The sequence below is a fragment of the Tauraco erythrolophus genome, chromosome 5, assembly GCF_009769465.1.
Source record: "Tauraco erythrolophus isolate bTauEry1 chromosome 5, bTauEry1.pri, whole genome shotgun sequence".
Taxonomy (NCBI): Eukaryota; Metazoa; Chordata; class Aves; order Musophagiformes; family Musophagidae; genus Tauraco; species Tauraco erythrolophus.
Window position 1 is genome coordinate 1071551 of NC_141469.1, and position 15795 is coordinate 1087345.

The following is a 15795-nucleotide window of genomic DNA, read 5'->3' on the forward strand; positions in this document are numbered from 1 at the left end:
CTCAAAGCAGCTCTGTGGGACTTAGACCACCCCTTTCCAATAAGAAAAGTGATCATCTGTAGATATGTCAGTGATAAAAAGAGATCTAGGGAACACGTGGGCCCTCTCCGGAACGAAACGGGGGACCTGGCTACCTGGGATACAGAGAAGGCTGAGGTACTCTGTGACTTCTTTGCCTCAGTCTTCACTGGCAAGAGCTCCAGCTGCACGGCCCAAGTCACAGAAGGCAAAGTCAGGGACTGGGAGAATGAAGAACCCCCCACTGTAGGAGAAGATCAGGTCTGAGACCATCTAAAGAACCTGAAGGTGAACAAGTCCATGGGACCGGATGAGGTGCATCCACGGGTCCTGAGGGAACTGGCAGATGAAGTTGCTAAGCCACTATCCATCGTATTTCAGAAGTCGTGGCAATCTGGTGAAGTTCCCAATGACTGGAAAAGGGGAAACATAGCCCCCATCTTGAAAAAGGGAAAAAAAAGAAGACCCAGGGAACTACAGGCCAGTCAGTCTCACCTCTGTGTCCGGCAAGATCATGGAGCAGATCCTCCTGGTGACTGTGCTAAGGCACATGGAAAATAAGGAGGTGATTGGTGACAGCCAACATGGCTTCATTAGGGGCAAATCCTGCCTGACTAATTTGGTGGCCTTCTATGATGGGGTTACAGCATTGATGGATAGGGGAAGAGCAACTGACATCATCTACCTGGACTATGCAGCCTCTCTGCGGGTCCAGGCAGGCCAACAGTTCCATCTGGTGGCCAACTCTGATTCAGCAGCCTCTGTCCCAGAGTTCCGAGCTACATTTGGAGGGGGGCTACATTTGATACTGTCCCACACGACATCCTTGTCTCTAAACTGGAGAGACATGGTTTTGATGGATGGACCACTCGGTGGATAAGGAATTGGCTGGATGGTCACACTCAAAGAGTTGTGGTCAACAGTTCAATGTCCAAGTGGAGGCCTGTGACGAGTGGTGTTCCTCAGGGGTCAGTACTGGGACCAGTGCTGTTTAACGTCTTTGTTGGCGACATGGACAGTGGGATCGAGTGCACCCTCAGCAAGTTTGCAGATGACACCAAGTTGTGTGGTGTGGTGGACACGCTGGAGGGAAGGGATGCCATCCAGAGGGACCTGGACAGGCTGGACAGGTGGGCCTGTGAGAACCTCATGAAGTTCAACAAGGCCAAGTGCAAGGTCCTGCACGTGGGTCGGGGCAATCCCAAGCACAAGTCCAGGCTGGGCGGAGAATGGATTGAGAGCAGCCCTGAGGAGAAGGACTTGGCAGTGCTGGTGGGTGAGAAGCTCAACAAGAGCCGGCACCGTGCGCTGGCAGCCCAGAGAGCCAACCGTGTCCTGGGCTGCATCCAAAGCAGTGTGGGCAGCAGGGCGAGGGAGGGGATTCTGCCCCTCCGCTCTGCTCTCGTGAGACCCCACCTGGAATACTGTGTTCAGCTCTGGGGTCCCCAGCACAAGAAGGACATGGAGCTACTGGAGCGGGTCCAGAGGAGGCCACGAAGATGATCTGAGGGCTGGAGCACCTCTGCTATGGAGACAGGCTGAGAGAGTTGGGGCTGTTCAGCCTGGAGAAGAGAAGGCTCCGGGCTGATCTTATGGCAGCCTTCCAGTACCTAATAGGGGCCTACAAGAAAGCTGGAGAGGGACTTTTTACAAGGGTGTGTAGTGACAGGACAAGGGGCAATGGCTTTAAACTGGAAGAGGGGAGATTTAGATTGGATATAAGGAAAAATTTTTTCACTCTGAGGGTGGTGAGGCACTGGCACAGGTTGCCCAGAGAAGCTGTGGCTGCCCCATCCCTGGAAGTGTTCCAGGCCAGGTTGGATGAGGCTGTGAGCAACCTGGTGTAGTGGAGGGTGTCCCTGCCTGTGGCAAGGGAGTTGGAACTGGATGATCTTTGAGGTCCCTTCCAACCCAAACCGTTCTGTGGTTCTATGATGCTACAATCATTATTTAGTCCTGCCTTCTGTTTGTGCCCTTTTATTCTTCTACGCGAGTCATTTCTCATCTCCTTTCCCGAGGAATCTTTGGTGATGGACATTGCCAGTTTCCTCCAGGGAGCCAGAGTTTCCCTGCCACCTGCACCCCCACCACCTGCAGGCATCCCAGCAGGTCCTGAGCCCCAGCTTTCAGTAACAAAACCTGTGTTAACCCTTCCCCCATATTTTAGGTGTGGTCTTGGATTCCTGGACTCCATTCTTTGTTCTCTTTCCTACTAATTAGCCTGGTAAAGGCATCAACTTCCTACTCTGAAGTTTTCCAGACTTTCAGAAGATTTACATTTCAAATCAGACCAATTTCAGGTGTAGTAACAAGGCAGGTGTAAATGTGAGGTAGCATCTGCTATGTTTTATCTCCACTTACAGCATGCTAGAGTGGGTACTCTTTTCATCTAGTGTCCATTTAACCATTCTTTAAACCTCAAAAGCTACCTTCCAATTCTACTGGCCTCCTTAAGACTACTTCATCAGATTACCCCTCAAAACATCTCTCCAACCTAAATTTAACAGTTAATTTTTCCGCACTGCAGCATGAATAGAGCATTCTCACCAGTCATAACTGGTACACAAACAGCTCTGATGCTCCCTTCACCAGTGGGAGCACCAATTTATTTCCACTTCACAAAATGCAATACAAGCTTTGGTCTACATGAACTGTGCCAGGCAGCTAGAAGTGTCCTTGGGGCACCCTGCCTTGTGGTGCTTCACACCACTGCATCCTCCTCATCCTCAGTTACAGGGCACGCACTACTCCTTCACCTGTGTTTCCCTGTACTGCAGCATTGCTGACTTCAATTAGATATTTTTATTAGGTTTAGTGTTTGTATTGGAATATTTATTTCATTCATTCTTTCAAGACCAGGACAAACCCTGAGGAACATCCCATCAGAAGCATCTGTAGTCTGAACAGTCAGGAAAATGTCAAGCACACAAAAAACCACACAGTGTGAGGCAAGTGGTTGGCATATGAAATAACTTTATTAGTACATCATCTTTACACTCAACTTGTAAATGCACCTTTATTTGCTCAGTTTACTCCTCAGGGAAGGCTTGCAATAACATGCTTTTCTGTAAAGAGACTTGGTGGAAACAGAGCTAAAAACCATCAGAAGATATCAAGATAGACAAGCTAAATGAGAGCTGACAGACAATTTTCACATTCGCAACTTCTGGCAAAATCATAAAGCCATTTTTATTTTATTTCAACTGGTAAATTAAATATAAAATTACACATTTGGCAAGACAATTTTGCATTTTGGAAATTTTTATTATAACATGAATGTTTGAACAGATACTGCATTAATTAAAAACATTACCCCACTCCTAAAAATATTTTAGGAGCACGTAACTGAAATAACTTTTACTCCACAGAGGCCCTGGCAGCTTGGACAATCTGAGTGCTGCGGTGACATGTGCAATGGGGCCATAGATCTTACATCCTAGATACAAACAAGATCAGAATTTGAGTATCTTGCTCAGTCCTTTCTAACTTTTTGTAGTAAAATAGGCAAAGCAAACAACACCAGTTAAAATGAAGACCTTAAATTAGATCCATTATAGATCCAGTATCTAGCCCAGCAGCCCCAGGCACCGTCGGAGGTGGAGCCAAGCCAGAAGAGCCATGACTCACCTTAAGCCTCTGGTGCACATTTTACCACTGAAGCCAGCAGGGGCCAGTAGAAGCTCACTACAGGCTACCTGCAGCCCCAGCCCAGCAGGCAGCCAACCCCACCACTTCTCTAGCAGCAATTTCGCTGCTCTACACACCCCCTGGTCACCTCACCTGCTAAGAATCTTCTCTGGTCCCTTAGCAAAGCCAGCTGAGTAGAGCCAGAAATTGCAGACTAAAATTACAGACATTGAACCAAAAAACCAAGTACCAGGCAAAGTTACAGTGATGAGACAGGATCACAGGGAAGCCAAAATACCAATCCCCAATCACAGCCAGGTCTTACTGTAATTGTCCATGAAGTCTAGAACACCAAGAGCAAAAGCCACTCTGCTGTTCAACATAAAATCCATGGCCAAGCATAAATGTGTCTCCCACAAAGACAAAGAACAACACTCCTCTAGCACAGAGCAAAAACAGCAGTTTCTCCAGGCTGAGCTTAAATAGGGTGATGGGCCCACGGGTGGGAATCTAGGGGCGGGGAGGTTCCAGATGAGGCAGATCAGGATCATTAGGTAAACTGGTGACCTTAAAGAGATCCTGCTTTTCATTTTGCAGCATGGAGTTACGTGTGTCATTGCCGGATGGAGTCATCTATGCTGGGAAAAAGCATAGCCTGCATCCTTGTGATTGGTGGGAGGAAGAGGAAGCAGAAGGATCCAACCCTAGAAGAACATCACCTTTGATGAAATTTGTCTGTGAGCTGCAGAGACAAAGGACTGTCCCTTTTTGGCAGACATTGCCAGTAAAATGCCAACCTGTGATGTTAGATGTCGAGAGAGCGATGCCAGGCTGGAACGTTCACATCAGTCTTGCAAAAATGGTTGTTGATCTGTGAGTCTTCAATTCCAGGGCGTTTCACTAGATGCCCCTGGATTTTTCACAAAGGTTTCTGAGGTTTATTGTTGCAAATGAAGGCTTGAAAATTCAGTGCCAGCTCTCGCAGCGCTCCTGAGCTGACTGCTACGGAAGCGCGCAGGAGCCCGAGGACGTGTGCAGACACTGGGTGCACTGGGAGGGGAGCGCTCAGCTCCCTGTCCGTACGCCTCCGGCCACAGCCGGACATTGCCTGCTCAGATGTGGTTCCCGTTTCTGCAAGAACTTTGGCATAAAATTCCACGCCTGAAATTGCTCCCATTCCTGCACCTGTCGGAACCTGTGCTCTCCTGGCCGAGCGTACCATCCAACTTGCAGTCCAAAAGACGCTCCTATTTCTCATCAGCTTTTGATTGAACATCCTCTCGTTGGACCCTCTCCGTCACGCAGCAACCTGTGGTTTCCCGTGCTGAAGATTGCCTCCTGCCACCGTGGTGCGTTTTCCCTGAGCCCTGGGCGTTGTAGAAGCTGGGCCAGCACCATCCCACTGGCTGAATTTGCATTTCCAGTGGGCAGCTTATTCAGATTCTTCACTTGTAAGGGCATGTGTACTGGCTGGAAGCGAGGTATCGCCCACAGGGCTGAGAATGACAGTTTCAGATGGATGGAATTCCAGACTGGAAGACACACCCTCCGAACGACTGCGCAGGGAAGGATCTCACCAGAACTTCAGCATCTCCTCAACAGCTATTGACTTGTTTATGTTGCCTTACCCAGGAACGGGCAGATAGCCAAAACCAGATGGTGATTTTACATCCCGCTGCGTTCAATAAGCCTCCATTCTCCTCTGGCTTTAGTTTTTCAAGGGCTTCTAGGCCAGAAAGACATTGAGGTGTCCTCAACAATGCGATCCAATGTTAGCCTCGTTAATTCCCATGAAACCTCGCACGGGTTGTGAACGTGTTAGCCAAGCACCGAGAGAAGATTTAGCCCTTCAGAGTCAGAGACACTATTGTTTGGTCCAGCGGTACTGGAATGCCACCGCCTCTGCCGCCGAGCTGGCACGGAACTGCCACCCGTAGCACGCAGCACTCACTCTGCTCCGGGACCCCACTCAGGAAAGTTTAGGCCTTGGATGTGTGAATGAGAAGAAAAATGTGATCCATCCCATCAGACACTCGGGAGAAGAACAGGAACGTGACACAGTAAGTATATAACGATTTTTACCGTTGGCAAAGGGTGCTAGATAGCTGAACGCTCCGAGGGGTTGTTTGATACTGGAATAGCAAAGCAGCATTCTGGCTGGACAGGAGCAATCCAGAGCGAGCAGCTGCAGTGTCCCTGGAGTGAATCTGAGCAGGAAGAGTGAGCAGAGTTGAGGAGTGTCTCAGCATCAAAGCGGGAGAGAATGGAGGAGTGGCAGAGGTCTTTTCCAACGGCCAAACCCAGGGCAGAACCTCAGCAGGTCAGCCTGATCTGTTCTGCTTCTCCCTTTCTCCTTCACCATGCTCTCTGTGCTTGTGTGAGATTTTCGAGTGCCAATTAATAAATAAATGCTACAGATGCTCTTTTTTTAACGATGCGTTCAGGGACGTTACTTGCTCACGCAGTCAATATTCCTTCTGGAAAAGTTCTGAAGTCTCAGATGTCGCTGTTTTTCTGCTTGCCAGCACTTTGATGTATCACTCACGTTACTTGTGCCCAGCAGCCCACGGTGCAGAACTGCGTGCCACGCGGAGACGCCGGCACGCACTGCGGAGCACGTCTGCGCTGCACAGCAGCTGTAAGCTGGGGAGCGTGGGCTGCTCGGACCCAGCAGCAAGCTGGAGTTGCCACGCGTTCCCCCCGTGCCCACCAGCTGCTGATTCCTCACTTCAGCATCCCAGAGCCAAACCAGGAGAGTGCTGTTTACCTGTTTGCAACCCGAACGCTTTTCTTGCACACAGGGTTAGGTACGTGAGGACAACTGAACCTCACCAGTGTGCTTTGCTGCTGTGCCAAACCATGTCCTCATCTGGACAGGAGCAGCTCTGGTGTGTAATGGCTCTTTAGGGGAATCTGATTTTCCTCTGGAACGGATGATGGAATAAATGAGGTGGCATACGTGTCAGTGTGCTCTTCATACCGTTTACCTGGGCACCTGATGTGAGAACGCTTTGTAGGAGCTGAGCTTTTGCTAGGGGACTTGCAGTTCTGCCTCCCGGGTCCCCTGGTGACACTACGTACACTAAAAGGCTATTTTCCTTCAGTGTTGATGGAATTTCATCATTTTACGCCATCTGGAAACTCGGTGCAGTAAATTACAGTCATGTAAAATATGGTGGAGATGTCACAGGATTTTATGTCTCAGATTCTTTACTAAAATTGCTTTATCATCTCCATCTCAGTAAAACATCTGCTAAATCCCATTTCCACATCCTCTCCGGTCCGTACCATTTTTGTGAAGTCTGTACATTCTAGCCACCCCAGTTATCACTCTTAAAGTGACTTCCATTTGGTGCTCCTCAGCTGAGCATTGTGTGAAAAACTTGTACTTTTGGCTGGCGAGGGTCGAGAGATTGAGATCTAGAAATCTGAGCTACTTTTTTTAACCACTAAAGTGTTTACGTAGACAGGGGCAAGGTATTTACGTGGGTGCTCTGTAACCCGTATCCAGCCTAGCATTAAGCTAATTTACCATTAGAATGGTTGGATTCATAATTATGACTCAGCATCAACTGCTTATGAAGCAGGAATATTTAATTCAGTGTCGTGGTATGTTTCTAGAATCACAGAACAATTTGGATGGGAAGGGACCTTTGGAGCCACTTTGGTCGTAACGGTGATGCTCCTGGAGTGCAGTTTACTTTAGACTTTTTTTTTGAAACATACCTTGCAATTTACACATGAAATAATTTGCTGCTGAGCTCTTCTCTGAAATTTGCCAGAGACTCCTGTGTGCTCAGAGCGTCTCAGGATCTGGAACTGTGGAAATTTTCAGAAGACAAAATTCTGAGGGAAAAAAAGGCAGTATCTTTGAAAGCCTGACTGGTAGGGTAGCGAATGCTGGCAGTGTGACAGTCAATTTGTGTTGTCTTCATTCGAAATTAAGCTCAGACTGATTATTGGTAGACTTTTTTGTATAAGGTTCATGTATTTATGATGTGACTCTAGGACTGATCTTCAGGGGAGCCAAGACATTTCCCGTTTCTTCTCCGACTTCATGGGGAAAATAGACTCGCATGCATACGTCTGTGATGGAAAATATATTGGAATTAGGGTTATCACTGGAGTGCTTGGTGATTTGGGACATCCTAGGATGAGAAGAACGCGGAAAATTTGGGCACAATAATTGTCCCCTCTCAAAGACTTGCACACCACTTTCTAATACAATCGAATTTTCCCGTTTGTACTCAATCTAAAGGCAAGTGCAGAAGTAACAGCCAAAATACCAGTGGTTTTGAAAGTGGTTCCAGTGCAGCAGGTGGGTCTGCCTGCACGGGAACAAGGGAGGTGGCTTCACGTGAGAAATGAGATCTGAAGGTTCCCCAAAAGTCTAGTTGGATCTAGTGTGAAAAGGCGTAGTTAGATCTCGTATGATTGTTTATTGTGAGGAGTTTGTAAAAGGAGTAAAAAATAGGAGACAGTCCCCATAGTGACTCGAGTGCCTTAAGAAAAAAGTAATTAAAGGAAAATCATTAGCATATTGGAAATGGGAATCAGGTGCTCCAGTCACATGACCCTCAATTGACCATTACAGAGGAGTGCCCTGAGCATAAAAGGATCCTAGATTGCAAACAGCAGGAAGGATAGAGGTTTTTTATTTTTTTTGGGGGGGGTGGATTGCTGGAGGTTTGGATTGTATCTCTTTACAGGTATACAGAAGTTTCAGGGTTTTTCTATCTTGAAAACAAAGGGGCTGAAATATATAGACATGATAAAAGAAATCTAGGGAAGTAGTGATTTACATAACATTTTGGACTTCAGTTAAATCTGTGTGTGGACACCTTTAGTGGGGAGCAGGTAGGACTTTTAAGTGCTGTGTAAGCTGACTAGGTATAGTAAGGTGGGGTTTTTACTTCTGGTTGAGCTTTAATGGGAGTGAGAAGCTGTTTGGAAGTAGTCTTTGCAGACAAGGCAGTGCCTTCTGGTTCTGCTGTCTATAATATCTTGTAGCTCCAGGCAATTAAATTCCTTGTATGGCTTTATGGATTTTTTCAATGGATGACTTCATGGGTGTGTACAATCAAGGTGGAGCTGTGATGTGTGACTAACTGCTTCAGATCCTTAGTGAAGACCTGCCCTTCTAACACTGGCCCGAGAGGATGAAGGTGTTTTCCACAGAGGAAAAGGTCAGTACCTGGGATATTAGAGCTCTTTAACGATCCCAAAAAGTATGGTTTATAGCATGTGTGCTGTTGTGAACATCAGCTCTTTTTTTTTTTCTACTCGTTAAAAGTTTGTGGTGCCCAAAACTCACAAAATGGTGTGTGTGAGGGTTTCTGACCCATAATGGATTAGAAGACACTGTAGTGGGTGAGAGCATTGCATATTTAACTACTTGAGTAAATCATCTCTTTCCTGTTTGCTGTTTTCCATGGCTATCAGTTGTGTCTGGAAAACATGTCCTGGCACACAACTGTTTCTCTTGGCACTTTGGTGCGAGGACAGAGCATAATCTTGTTAAAGAATGGGAGAACCTTGGCAGGGTGAATCTAGTTGTTTCAGCTTGCCTGCTTTGTTGCTGTTAACAGTGCAATTCTCCGGGTAGGGTTAGGAATACAAAGGAAAGAGTTGGTCACCGCTTTCTGTGGTCATTTTGGATTTTGTCAGCTGAGGCTCTGCCTTTGCATTGCAGTAGCTGGCTCAGAAAGTCCAAGAAGAATTTTCCATGTTTGAAGGAAATGATCTGAAGCTGTCCTGGAACAGCTGTTTGGAAACAAGATGAAGGATTTTCCTCTTTATTATAAAGCAGAGAAATCTGTTGTGAGTTCAAGTATGTCTTTGTGTGTTTATCGGAACGCTTCTGCTCAAGTCCAGCATGTGCGTATGATCTTGTTCTGGAAAGCTTGCTTGTTATGACTATGTACTAAAAAATATAATGGAATTTCTTTGGTTTTTCTGTTAGAGATATCCTTCTAGCTTTAGCAGTCTGTTAATGATTTGAGGACAAGTTATGAAACAGCTGAACTAAATCTCCCAATTATTTATTAACTTAAAATTACCTGAATTTTAATCCTGCAGGAGTCAGCAGTTTAACATAGCCTTTAAAGACTCAGGGATCACCTCTTTCCCTGCTTGTTCTAAAGAAATCATGGTTACCCGTTTATTTAGGGGGTGAGATAGTATAACTAAGTTGGGACTTGTTCTTAGATTTCTGGGGCATATAAATTATGTTAGTTAGGAAAATTTAAAAAAAATACTCTCCTTGGACTGGTGGTTTACTTTACTGTAAAAGGAATTGAAGCTTTCTTTTCATTGGTGTTAAACTCATTTCTGCTAGGTGGCCCTGAAGACCTCTTGTCTTCCTCCCCTCCCTACCGTGTCGTGTGTACCCCTAGTCTGCACTGACCAGTCTTGGCAAAGCATTTATGAGATTATGGTGTATGATGGGGATGAGATTCGAACCAGGCCATTGGTAGGAGCAGCTCAAGTGTGAGAGTGAAAACTAGAAACAAACCTGAGCCCTATTGACCAAGCCAATGTGGAAATCAACACCCCTGATGTAACTGGGAGTGAGAGTTGTAGTCCTTGGTTGCCATGGGGTCTTTTAGTCCTTTATTGTGTTAGTTTCTTACTGCTTATCTTGGCATAAGTCTAACTTTGGCGTTGGGTTTTCAAAACTTCCTTGTAAATCTTGAAAAAACTGTCCCTAGAAAACTACCTTAATATTGGAAAACCCAACAAAACCTTAAAAATTGGGAGTCAGAGTGAAACAGGAGTTAGACTGAAGACTTAAAATCATGTTGTCCTGTTGTAAATAAATAATCTGGTCTTCAGGTCTAAAAATACTCACATACCTCGTGGTACCCAACAGCTTTACTGGGTCTGTGTCCAGCTGGGTGGCACACTGGTCAGGAGCAGAGAGGTTTGGTGTTAGCTTGGTTCAGAGATTGTAGGTGCCAGGCTGTGCTTGCTCTCGGGTCTAGCTCTTGCATCCAGGGGTGTCGGGCAGTGTGCTGGAGTGTCTGAAGCTGTGACAGGAAAAATCAAACCTCTGGTTTTAAACAAGCTGAGGGAATTGAGCAACAGATCTCTTGCGTTGACTCCTTGTGTCTTGAGGGACTTTTTGATGTTATATATTCCAACGAAAACTTTATCTAAGTATTGTTCAGGTGCAGAGCTAGAAACTGAAATTCCAAAAGTGAAGTGTATTCTGTTGTGTGGACAGCAGTGAGTCTAGCTCATTGAGAGGAATACAGCAGCATAACAAGGTGTTCAGGCATCAGATATGGGTCTGTTCTGACTCTCCCCAACCTAAAATTAGGTAAAGCAGAAGTAACTTGAAGCAAATCACAGTGCATTAAGATGAGTATGAAGGCAAATTGGTTTTCATGCTTTTCTCTGTGTGGCCCAAGAACTTCCAGTTTTAGCATTGATCCTGTGAATAAATTCCTTGCTGTAAATGGGTGGGCTAAAAGTAGTAAAATGAAATGTGCGTGTGGGTACAAATATTTTTTACAGCTTAAACATCTGCTTATGCGATGAGCTGCTGAGCAATTAAGTAAGCAGGGCTGCATCTCCCTTCCAGACACAAGTCTTGCCCAATGAATAATGTTAGTGAAGCTGTTAATTAAGGGAGAAACTCAGTGTGTGACTGTGTGTCATGAAGTGATCAAATTGTGTTATCAGATTTTCTGTCATTGTTATAGAAGTCCATATATTGATAGTTTGGCATCATCTGATTGTGTGTATTAGTTAATCCAGTAAACGCTGGCTGGTATTGGGAGAAGGAAAAATGCCTTTATCCTATGGATTAGGAAGCAGAGAAGATGAGGTAAAAGTGTGCACAGGATGTCTCGGGGTGTGCCCTGTCAGCAAATAACGACTGAGAGTCAGGGGGTTGCCTTACATTGCCCAGTTAGTGCTGAAAGTGTTAACTGGAGCCTCCCGGTAGGTGTAGCCGAGGCTACGGGAGCGCTCCTGCCAGCAGCTTGGAGGAAGGAAAGTGGAGAGGTAAATGCTCCCGACATGCACCGTGGTGCAGGGAGTGTCCCGGGCTTCCAGCACTCCCAGTTGGTTAAGCAAAATATTAATTCCCAGCTTGGTGGGTTCCATGAAGGAGCAGAGGTGCCAGTCAGCCAGCGCGATGCTGTCGTGCCTGGTCCGGGACGCGGGCAAAGGTACGTGAACCTCCTGCGCTGCTCCTCCTCGCGTCGCAGGTGCAGGTAAGGGACTGGGAAAGCTGGAGCTCTGCTGCTGGCGGTGTGACCTGCGGGGTGGCTGGGAAGCAGGGTCTTTTGTGGTCACCCAGACCTCCAGGTGGATTCCTTTCGGGGAATTAGGGTGCTGGAGGGAAGGAGAAACGTTGGGTCAGAAATTCTTGTCCAAGAAGTTAGTAAATGTTGAGGTGGCTTTGTGTGAGCTGGCTGTGGTTACACTGGGAGGGGAGAAGGCAGTGCTGCTGTGGAGGGTGTGCGTGGGCAGAAGCCTTGGCACGATTACGGTGTGATTTGCAGGGTTTGTCCGTGACCTTGGCTGTGCCCGGCGGGTGAAAGCCGCTGCACCTACGCGACCGGAAATCGAAAGTAACTTCTCTTGGTACTAATGGGTTACTTAGTGTTTGTCCTGTATTCGGTGCGAGCCCTGCTCTGTCCCCGTTGTTGGTGCACAGGGAGAGATCTTGTGTAGCTCTTCGTTGGTGACTCATGAAGTTAAGGGGCCATATTCCCAGCGAAATTCCGCCTTAGCTGTGATTTCAGTCATCCAAGCCTGTCCCGAACCTGCCTGAGCAGAGCGGTTACTCCAGGTTTTGTGTTCCAGCAGCGCTCTTCCTGCTCTGCATGGCAGCAGTTAATTTTCAAAACAGAGCGTGAAGAAATCTGTAAGACAAAGGAAAAAAGCCCCTTTGTTTTCAGTGGGGAGAAGGCAAGTGTTTGCAGTGCTTTCTTCTGATTACAGCTTTGCTTTGGTGGTGAGGACATCTAACTCAAAAAAAACCAAACCAAAACAAAAACAAAAAACCAAACCACTAAAATCAACAAAAACACAACCTGGAAACCTCAGTAACTAGAAGGTGGCTATGGCTAGGTGAAGACTAGTAAAATTATTGTTCTGATACTGAATTTCTTATGTAGCAAATAAATCCAAACTCATTTTTCTAGAAGCTGCTCATGATCCAAAAGTTTGGTAAATACCAAACACGTGTGAGTTGAAAAAAATCACTTCAGTGTTGTGCCTGCAGTGCCAAGCTCTGTGCTGGGCACCATGATAGATGTCTGTGGTGTTGGTAACCAAGTTAATAGACAGCTGAGCCCAGTGGTCTTCACAGGAGAAACCAAGAAGGTTCACCCCATCCTGACTTGCTGTGATTTTGGGAAGCACTGGCTCAAAATCCCTAGAAATCTTTGGGGAGGCTTGGGTTTTCTGTGTTTCTTAATACTGGTAGGAGCTCTGCGTAGCACACTGCTCACTCTGCAGTCCCCATCTTAATATATGGGTGTGCCAAAAAGCACATCCAGGCTGTGAAATGAAAATTAAAATGCTGCTGGGGTGCTCCTGCTTGGCCTTGGGTGTTGAGCGTCCATCTCCTTCCAGCCCTCCTCTACAGTCACCTCCTTTTAACTTGCTCCTTGTGTAAAAATCCACGTGGCTGTTTGCTGTCACCTCTGCTTTCTCACTCCTCCTCTCTGCTGTCCCCTGAAGCCAAGAAGTTCATGATCATGGTACCTACTGAAATTAAACCATCTTTTCACCTGCCTTTACGCTAACACTGTGACTTTTGCTTGGAAGCAATCATTTCAGGCAATATGTAAATCTTACAGAAAAGTCAAGTTTGCCTCCTTTGAGAGTGGTCTTGTGCCCTGATGTGACTGTTGGTCCTCTTGCAGCTTTGGGGTGGTACAGTGGACTTTTTTCCCATTCCTTTTCATAGGCTTCTCCAACAGATCCAGTATTCTTGTAGAGTTGCTCATTTTGCACTTGCCCTGCTTCTTATTTTCTCCTGTCTTTCCCTCCTGTTTCTTTTCTTTGCTTCTGAAAGGGTTTCAGACTGGAGTCAGTCCTCCTCTGAGCGTTAACTTGCTCCTTAGTTGAGTCTCGGCCCAGGGGCTTAGTCCAGCCGAGGTCCCACTTCAAAGGTCTCGTGTATCCAAGGCATGTGTGTGGTCCTTGTCCAGTTCACCGTAAGGCTGGCAATGCTGTCTGACAGAGCAAGCCAGGAGGCCGCGTGGGATAGATGGGCACAACCATATGCTGTTGGAAGAGCTGGAAAAGGAGCACGATTTTGAGTTCGAATCAAAGGAAACAAAGGAAAAAATCAACTTGGCTTCTGTTTGCTTCCTCAAAAGAACTACAGGGAAGTGACATGGAAAACAATAAAACAGCAGGAGGTGATATGCAACTTGACAGCTTCGTGGATTTATGTAGCACCAGTGTAAATAGACTGTTGTTAGTGGTGTCCAGTGACTGTGCTGGGGAAGTCACTGTGCTCTCAGCCCATGGGTTACAGGGTTAACTGGAAATGAGAGCTGTGAGATGTGTGGAGCCAAAATGCGCCGGTGGGAATGGTACATGGAGACGGGTTTTATCTGTAGGGCGAGCTGGTGATGTGGAAACACTTTGTACCAGCCTGATAGTAGAACTGGTCACATCACTGAGCACGGCGGTGCATTTTTGTGCCTCTGCAGCAGCTGAAGGAGAAAAGGCTGAGCTTTGTCCGGGATCCTGGGGCAGGGAGGGTGAGGAAAGGGGGAGGTGTTGGTGAGTAATTGTTTCCATCACTGACTGTTCTGCTGGTTTGTTTCTTTGTCAGTGTTTTACCAGCATCCAGCTGCTTTAACATAAGCTCATGGTTTTTAAGGCAAATAATTTAGCGGGAGCGATTTACTGGGTGACAGAAGAAAGGTGAGTGATGATTTTATTGTGTGTGTGGAGATGGCTTCTCTCAATCTGTAGACATCAACCGCTTCTTCCGTATGAATCATTGCAAGGTCAAATAGTGTTGAGAAGCAGGTAACCATGAGCAATGGAGCGGTGCTGGAGCTTGCAGGAGTCGCTGCTCCCAGTGTAATAACGGTGCCTGGGCTGTCTGCACTTGTTCACGCGTGGTTTCCTGGTGGGGGGAGGAAGCTGAGGTGTATATGCAGTTGTTCCACTGCCAATGTACATCAACTCCTCTGCATCTTTTAAAATTGTTTGGGAATCACACTGGCATAGGCTGCTGATTCAGTTGGGTAGGTTTGTAAGTCACATGGAAGCAGATTTCAAGGTGTGGCCAGTGGCTACTGAACTCATTTTGGAGGCGAAGACCCAGCACTGTCCTACTGCTGTACAGCCAGCTCTTCCTTACATCAACCTCGTGTCTGCACAGAAATCCCTTTCAGGTATGTGTTGGCCTTGCTGGTTGTCACCCCAAGAACAGCAGGGATGTGGGATCCTTCCTGCTCCTTGCAGTGGGCTACTGGTCACGTGCTGTTTGGAACTCCAGCCGCTCACACGAAGCTCGTTTTGGTAGCGCGCTGTGGTTTTAGAGGTTGCAAAATAACTTGGTAGATGGTTTGTAGGTTGAAGAGAAGTGTGTTTATGCAAAATTTCCATTTGTGTGCGTATCTTTTTTAGATATTGTTCACCTTTGACTACCGAATCTTTATTTAACTTTTTCTGAACAAGAAGGTCAGTATTGTAGGGTCACTTGCCCAGAAGCTAGGCAAGTACTCTTTAGCTAGCCATGGTCTTTGCAAGCTTGGTTTTTCTTGTGTTGTTCTTCTGACAGCTACTTGTCATGAGTACTGTTGACAATCAACTACCTTGCAGGTGTCTTTGACTCGAGTCTGATCTTGGACTGCATGGGACAGAGCCTGGTCAATCTCATGGAGTAAAGGAGAAAGGACATCAAGTCCGATTAGACTAATTTCTCTGCCATCATGGCCAAGTCAGAGATATAAACTGGAATAGTCGACTGCCAGTGCAGTCCTTGGAGGTTTTAGTGCTTTCTCTGGGATTTGTTCCCACCTCCCCTCTGTGTGATGCCACTTCCTGGACTGAGACTGGGTTTTTTCAGTGCAGTATCAGTTCTCAGTCTGGAGTTGCTGAGTCTTTACAGTTCCTTTCCTCAGTCTGCCTTTTCTTCTAGAACCTGAGGGGGAATGGCAGCAG